Below are 8,595 nucleotides of genomic sequence, written 5' to 3' on the forward strand. Positions count from 1 at the left end.
GTTGTATGAGAGACCATGCTACAATGAAAAACCTTTAATACTTGTGTTGCATGGGAGACCATACTACAATGAGAAGTCTTGAAGTATAAGGCACTGGAGATTTTGATTGATCAGAATACCTTAGGAAGCCAACAGCCATTTTCACACTCATGTAACCTTTCAAGTTATAATTTGTTACACTAATTTACAGTTGGTTTTACAATACTAGACTATAACAAGCAAGGTATTATTACATCAACCTGGCAGACAGGAAAAGCAAATTAAAGTTTTGAGATCTTTTGGGCAGTGGTGATACCTGATTTAAGTGTGTAGTGCGTTATCTTAACTTCCTGGTGGATAAGTGTACATTCATCATCTATGTTCATTTTATGTACATAGCTATAACTTTGATGCTCAGGAATAATGCACTCACAGTAAATTATGCCAGTAAGTATAAAGGTCAAAAAAGTACATGCATCACTTTCTAGTACAGTAAAAATAAGCAAATTTGGTGATTGTTTGTCCTCCCCTTGCCTACTGCTGGAAATCTGCAAGCTGATCAACTTGACATTTATGACAGAGCTGTAGAGCTATTGGACAGACATGGAGAATAATAAAGTTTCATGGCTCAATCTCAAAGACCATTAAAGTAATTAAGTGGAGAAAGGAATACAATAATTTGATGTGTAACATTGATCTAAAAGATGGCTTGACTGCTATGTGACATGCTGCTAAATTGAAAAGGTAAAGTGTATTGGGGTACATACATGTTTCTCACACATCATTTGAGTTACAATGCAGAAGCAACCAATGGAAGTATGGCCAGATTGTAAGACAGGATATATAGGTCACAGTAACCAAATTTTAATTTGACTGCAGTTCCCCTTATGATGCAATTAGATACCAAAAGTTTTATGTGACACCACTGGCAAAATGAAAATAAGCTAAATGGGTAAAATCAATCAATCAATCAATCCTCTCTGCACCATATGGTGCTTGAGGCGACAGCAAGGGAGCACCATTTTGGTCTGTCAGCTGCTGTTATGGGGGCGGTCTGCAGGGTGAGGCCTCTGGTCTTGAGTTCTCGCTCCACGTTTCGGCACCAGGTCTCTTTGGGTCTGCCATGGTTTCTTTTCCCCTGTGGAGTCCATCTCAGTGCCACCCATGGTAGTGAGTTGGGGGCATTCTGCAGACGTGGCCAAGCCATCTCCATCGACGAGTTGCAATGGTCTCAGCAATGGTGCTTGCGCCTGCTCTGTGCCGGAGTTCCTCGTTCGAGATCATGTTTGGCCAGAAGATCCTCATGATCCATTGCAGGCACTTGGTCTGGAAGACTTCGAGCTTGCGTTCTATGTTAGCAGTGGTCTTCCAACACTCTGACCCATACAAAAGGACACTCAGCACGTTGCTCTTGAAGATACAGATCTTCGTGTGGGCGCTGAGGTTTGTTGTCCTCCAGATGGGCTTCAGCATTGCAAAGGCCTGGTTGGCCTTGCTGATTCTTGTGGTGACTTCCCTTGTGCAATCTCCATCCGTGGCGACCTTGCTGCCCAGGTACGTGAATTTGTCTACTTCTTGCAGAGGCTGGTCGTTGATGGTGATTGGGTCACCCACTCTAGTGTTCTTCCTCAAGTCTTGTGTCTTCCCTATGTTGACTCGAAGACCTATGGTGCTTGCTGTCTGTACCAACTGTTGTGTCTTCTGTTGGATATCCTGGTGTCTGCTTGCCAGCAACCTGATGTCATTGGCATAATCCAGATCATCCAGCACTGAGGTCAGCATCCACTGTATTCCTTGCCTCCTGCCCTCTATGGTGCGGTGCATGATCCAGTCAATGGCCAGTGAAAAGAGGATCGGCGAGAGAATGCATCCTTGCTTCACTCCGGTTTCCTACTTGAACAGTTCAGTGAGTAGGTTGTTGTGGATGACTCTGCACTCAAAGTTCTGGTACAGGGACCTGATGACGTTGACAAGTTTCTGGGGGATGCCGTAGTGTTGTAGGATCTTCCACAGAGAGGCTTGGTGCAGGCTGTTGAAGGCCTTCTCAAAGTCCACAAAGACCACATAAAGGGATCCATTCCACTCATGGGACTGCTCAAGGATCTGTCTCAGAGTGAAGATGTGGTCAATGCAGGATTTGCCCTTCCTAAAGGCTGCCTGTTCCTGGCGTAGGATGCGGTCCACAGCTGTTGTGATGTGTTGGAGAATGATGCGACTGAAAATCACTGAACCATGAAACATAGATCACAGTGACCTAATTTTCACTAAAGGGTGTAGTACTCAATATGAGACATCTAAATAACAACTTATGAGACTCTACAAGCAATAGTGACTGATAATATTTCACCACTATGATGGCCTTTTGAGGGTCGATTTGTATCATTTTGATTTAGGACCAACTAGACACCAAAGGACTCTTCTGCTGAAAACCCAAAGTCAAAATTCCTTTCTATGTAAGGCAAAACAAGATTTTCAAGATGGCCACCATGAAAATTGTGCTTCTCTGACACCCACTATAGTGACCATATTAGATATCAGAGCTGCACCTTTTTTCATTTAGGATCAACTAGATGTTATAAGAAGTCTTTCAGGAAAAAGCCCATCTTACATGACAATCAATTCAGGAGAAGCAGCAACAACAAGGTTTTCAAGATGGTAGCAGTGACAGCAATCTTGGATGTGCATGCAGCACTATTTTCATTTAGGACCAACTGAACATCATAATAAGTCTTCTGGTGAAAATCTCATGTCATTATGGCTTTTTGTTCAGAAGAAGTAGCAATAACTAGATTTTCAGGATGGCTCCTGTGGAGGCCAATCAAACATCAAAAAGAAGTCTTGTTGGGAAAATGCCATGTTGATAGGACCATCTATCTACTCAGATGGAGTAGTGATAACAATATTCAATATCTGACTGGCACTATTTTCAGAACCAACTAGAGATCATAAAAAGTCTCCTGGTGAAAATTTCATGCATTATGACTTTCTGTTCAGGAGTAGCAATGGCAAGATTTTCAAGATGGCTGCCATGGATTCTGATCAGCACTATTTTCATTTAGGATCAGGTAGACATCAACAGGATTCTTTAGTGAAAACCCCATGTCAATATGACCATCATTCAGGAGGAGTAGTGATGACATAATTTTAAAAATGGCTGGTGAAACTATTTGATTTCTGAACAGTAGCATTTTCATTTAGGACTGTCTTGACCATGGGATGAATGTGTGTTTACAGTTTCATGGTTATCCACCAAGTGGCTGAAAAATGGTTATCCACCAAGTGGCTAAAAAATGGTTATCCACCAAGTGGTTGATAAACGGTTACCCACCAAGTGGTTGATAACAAACTAATGGACAGAGAGAGGCTGATGGCTGAAAGTCCATCCCATAAAGTCAACTTTAATCCAATAATGATCATGCAATTGTTCTTCAAATTACTATAGAGCTATCAAATTATATATTCTATCAAATTATGATGGAGATAATTATTTTCCCTAATTTGTTGAAAGAATTTATCAGTTATTGAACTTGCAAGCCATTTGGTTTTGTGAAAATTAATTTTAACTTTAATATGCATTTGGACATGTTCAAGACAATGAGGAAATATTTAACCGTGATCCTTTTTTTATGGAATATGTGGATCTTTAAGAAATAGATTAGAAACCTATATAAATAATGTTGTGCATTTAAATCTAAATTTAAATTTAGGACACATTAAAAGATCAAAGGAAGTAAAATAAATATGAAATTATATTCCTGATGACAACAAATTAAATTATCATCCCAGTTTGATTACAAGGTTTCATTTGAATTTTCAGGCAAATTTATGATAAATAAATAATAATAATAATAATAATAATAATAATAATAATAATAATAATGATGAGGACTTTGTATAGTGCCTAATCTTTAGAAGCTCTAAGTGCTTTACAACATTAGACAACACCTATAAGATAAAAAACATATATGATTACAAACACAAACACCATGAAATTAGAAAACATAGGGAGAAAAAAACATGCTGAGAATATTTAAGGTAGGAAACATTATTAGGTCTTTAAGTTTGTTCTTGCAGTCAAAATAAGTGAGTTTTGAGAGCGCTCTTGAATGTGATCACTGTGTCATTGTGTCCAAGTTCAGTGGGCAATTCATTCCACATTGCTGGGCCCTGGTATGCAAAAGGATGCTGTCCAAATACAGTGTGTAAATATTGTTAACTTAAATTTAGGGCAGTTCAAATTTAAGAAAGGAAATAAGACATCTCAGTCTGTGTTACTGATTACATAAAATTTTCTAACTAAAATCTGATTGCCAATTATAAAATGTTATTTTAAATTACAAGCAAACAATACAAATGGTATGCATTTTTTCAAAAATAATTTGTGGCAGAATTAGACATAACAAATTCAGAAGGACCCACTTTTCCTTGACATTGCTTTTGTGCTATCTGGAGCACTTCCTGAGTTCTATCTGGGGTACTGCCTGGGTGGTAAAGTGAATTAGAGAAGACAGTTTGTACAATTTCAATTAAATTTTAAGCTGCATGGATTTTCCCGTCTCTCTATTTCAGGAGAATTAACTCTAAATTACATATGGTAACCTCCTGCAGGCTTGCAGCTGTAAAGGACTCTCCCTCAGGCTTGTAGCTGTAAAATAGGCACAATGGGCTCACCCTCATGCTTGTGGTTGTATAATATACCCAATGGGCTCTCCTGCAGGCTTGTAGCTGTACAGTAGGCTCAATGGGCTCTCTCTCATGCTTGTGGTTGTAAAATATGCCCAATGGGCTCTTCCTCAGGGTTGTGGTTGTAAAATATGCCCAATGAGCTCTCTATCAGGGCTGTAGCTGTAAAATATGCCCAATGGGCTCTTCCTCAGGGTTGAAGTTGTAAAATATGCCCAATGAGCTCTCCCTCAGACATGTAGCTGTAAAATATGCCAAATGGGCTCTTCCTCAGGGTTGTGGTTGTAAAATAGGTCCAATGGGCTCTCCTGCAGGCTTGTAGCTGTAAAATAGGCCCAATGGGCTCTCCCTCTGGCTTTTGGCTGTAAAATAGGTCTAATGGGCTCACCCTCGGGCTTGTAGCTCTAAAATATGCCCAATGGGCTCTCCAGCAGGCTTGTAGCTGTAAAATATGCTCAGTGGGCTCTCCCTCATGCTTGTGGTTGTAAAATTGGTCCAATGGGTTTTCCTGCAGTCTGTGAGCTGTAAAATAGGCCCAATGGGCTCTCCCTCAGGCCTATGGCTGTAAAATATGTCCAATGGGCTCTCCTGCAGGCTAGGGGCTGTAAAATAGGCCTAAATGGGCTCTCCCTCAGGCAGCTGTAAAATAGGTCTAATGGGCCCACCCTCAGACTTGTCACTGTAAAATAGGCTCAGTGAGCTCTCCTGCAGGCTTGTAGCTGTAAAACAGGCCCAATTTGCTCTCGTACAAGTCATTCGTTGTTGTTGTTGAGTTTAATTATAGTAGCGTGCTCACAATTATGCATGTGCCACTTTTTTTCTGACTGCACCGCAGCCTGTTAGTTGTTTCTGGGAAAGGGAATGGTGCCACCTCCCCCAGGCTTTTACGGGTTCAAGGAACCCTGATAGTTTGGCCTCAATATGTGGGTCCATAAAGGTCTCTTACAGTTGAATGGTTGGCTGTCATTAGTGGGAGGGAGAGCTCGGGAACGGTCCTGGTTGCTTTTCACATCTCTGGTTTCTTGTTGCATTTGCCTGGTGTTTTTTTTTTCTTTTTCAAAATGTTCTAAAAGGGGGGGTGTTCTATTCTGTTTATAGAGGTTGTAAGTACAAATCATGTATGAAGAGAGATTTTCAAGGTTATTATGGTATTACTAGTCGAGGTGTTTAGTGTGTGCTTCCTACATTATGTTATTTATAAGTTTTTACATATTGCCTCTTTAAGTTATCTATTTATTAATGTTTTTAGAGATTGAATGTTATTTATACTTTATTTAGCAAGAGACCGGAGTCCTAGCTGATTACACAGTTCGTTAAGCACATTTAGGACCAGAGTCTCAACTGATTACTCGGTTCGTTAAGGACATCTAGGACATCCGATTGTGTGGTTTCCTTAGTTTTTTATATGTGCTTCGTAAGTTAATTATTTATTAATATTTTTATAAAACTGAATGATATGTTATGGGGTTTTTATGTGGGGGCTTCTAAATTTATTTAGCTAGTTACTGGGTCTTTTGGTTTTGTGGGGATAGTAATTATATTTTGTTCCTAAGACCTGCTGAGTCTATGAATTTATTTATATTTTTATATGCTGATTGTTTATTTTTATTAGAGTCCATAAGTAACTCTGGGTATGTGTGTGGTGATCCAATCTCTTTTTGGTTTTTGATAAATATTTTCCGAGCGGGTTGATATTTTGGGCATATATTGAATATGTGGTGTAGATCTTCGGTGGTGTGGCAGTTAAAGCAGTTAATAGTTGCTGGTTTGGGTCCTATAAACCTTCCAAAACTGCTTGCTAGTTTAGTTTTTCCAGTTACTATCCTGTTTATGGTTTTCTGTTCAAAATAGGTACTCTTAGGTAGCTGTACCTATTTAGTACAAGTCATAAAAAGAAACTAATGGAGGCAAAAGAAGTGCTAAAATTAGCATGATGGACTTGCAAACAGAATTGTGTGTTCAAGTCCTTTAAAAGTTCTACCACTGGACAGGTCAGCTGTGATGGTATGTCCTATTGTCTCAGCACTAAATAATGTACTTATGTTGCTGTGCCATGCAATATTAAACAAAACCAAACATATGCTAAGAAAGACAATATTAAAAATAACCAATCAATCCCCAATGAAACTGACATCCACAAAGACATGGTATCCTTCATTTATAGTCCAGTGCACATATGTATTTCAAAATCAAGCCCTATCTGTGATGGTGTTATTAACTATATACATGTATTATACTCAGCATCAAGCCCTATGTGTAATGGTGTCATTAACTGTACACATGTATTGTACTCAGCATCAAGCTCTACATGTAATGGTGTCATTAACTGTACACATGTATTGTACTCAAGCATCAAGCTCTGTCTGGAATGGCATCATTAACTGTATACATGTATTGTACTCCAGCATCGAACACTACATGTAAATGTGTCATTAACTGTACACAAGTATTGTACTCCAGCATCAAGCCCTATCTGGAATGGCATCATTAACTGTACACATGTATTGTACTCTAGAATCATGGCCTATTTGTAATGGTGTCTTTAACTGTACACATAAAAGTTTGTGAAACAAACTGTCCCATTTTTGTCTTGGTCCATAGGTGAATTATTGGTAAGTCACATGTCTCACATAATGGTAGATTTTATTTAAAGGCTATACAAACAGGCCATAGTCTTACTATTAAATCCTATATAACAATCCTGAAAAAAAATGCTAGAGACTTTTAAAAAAAACAACAACAAAAACAATAAGCACATTCCATGTCAATTATGTAATGTATACATTTTCCTCACCTGTACTACCAATAGTTCCTGAATGAATTGCCATCCACTCCTTTATGTGAAGACCAGTCAGTACATGTATGCTGGTGTAAATTACCCTTAGATAACACTGCCAGGTACTATAGACACACACATACACACTCTCCATAACTTTAAATCCATGTCCATAAACTACTTGTCCTACTTAATTTTTTTAAATAAATATTTATCCAGGTGTGTGCACTACTGTTAAATCTCCCTAGTAGCACAACTTAGCATTTTATTGTATTGCCCTCACCATAAAATAAATCAAAACTTGCAGTCAAAATCATGACTCACTTCAAAGCCACCAAGTGAACAACTCCCTATCAGCCAGGATATTCCCCTTCATAAATTCCTACGTAAGAGATGGGTAACATGCCTATATCAGTATAAGAGATAAGGTATATTGATGTGTGTAGTATATATACATTTTTCTATGGGATATAAATACAACAATATAGTATATGTAATGTGAAGTGAGTGCTGCATACTCAGAGTGGGTTACTGTTTTAAACAATACTTGACAAGGCAGGACTTAATGAATAGTAACTATTTGCATGGGGTTTCTGGTCTACTGATTATTACCTTTTTATGACACTACACAACCATCATATTGCCTTGCAAGGTCAATCAGTATCTCAGTGCAAAGGTAAACATCCTGAATTGAAAAAGGAATACATTTTATTGTTTGAAAGTCATGTTTGCATTACAGTAAAGATTACGATACATGGTACATTTTAAATTTACAATGCCTTTATCTTTCAAATGGAACTGTCTTGATGTAAGCATTGAAATAATTCTCACAAAAACTGAATCCACTTCTTAGTCAATTTGCCAAATTATTCTCAATAAAACTGAATCCTCTTTGGAGTCAATTTTCTAAATTATCCTATTAAAACTGAATCCTCTTTGGAGTCAATTTGCTAAATTTTTCTCAATAAAACTGAATCCTCTTTGGAGTCAATTTGCTAAATAATTCTCACTAAAACTGATTCCTCCTTGTAGTCAATTTGCTAAATTATTCTCAATAAAAATGAATCCTCTTTGGAGTCAGTTTTCTAAATTATCCAATTAAAACTGAATTCTCTTTGGAGTCAATTTTGTAAATTTATACACATTTATAAAAGTAC

General features: G+C 38.1%; 1 protein-coding gene across 1 annotated transcript in view; it reads right to left on the bottom strand.

Moving 5' to 3' along the window:
• The window catches only part of LOC149779368 (uncharacterized), a 238,271-nt gene extending 230,551 nt beyond the window's left edge, over positions 1-7,720 (bottom strand). The window contains exon 1 of the mRNA XM_089939995.1: positions 7,457-7,720. The gene's annotated coding sequence lies outside the window, so the exon portion shown is untranslated. The remainder of the gene's footprint in view (positions 1-7,456) is intronic.
• Between the last annotated feature and the right edge of the window lie 875 nt (positions 7,721-8,595).

Source organism: Sinohyriopsis cumingii, chromosome 17 (genome assembly GCF_028554795.1).
Source record: "Sinohyriopsis cumingii isolate HCF-2022 chromosome 17, ASM2855479v2, whole genome shotgun sequence".
Taxonomy (NCBI): domain Eukaryota; kingdom Metazoa; phylum Mollusca; class Bivalvia; order Unionida; family Unionidae; genus Sinohyriopsis; species Sinohyriopsis cumingii.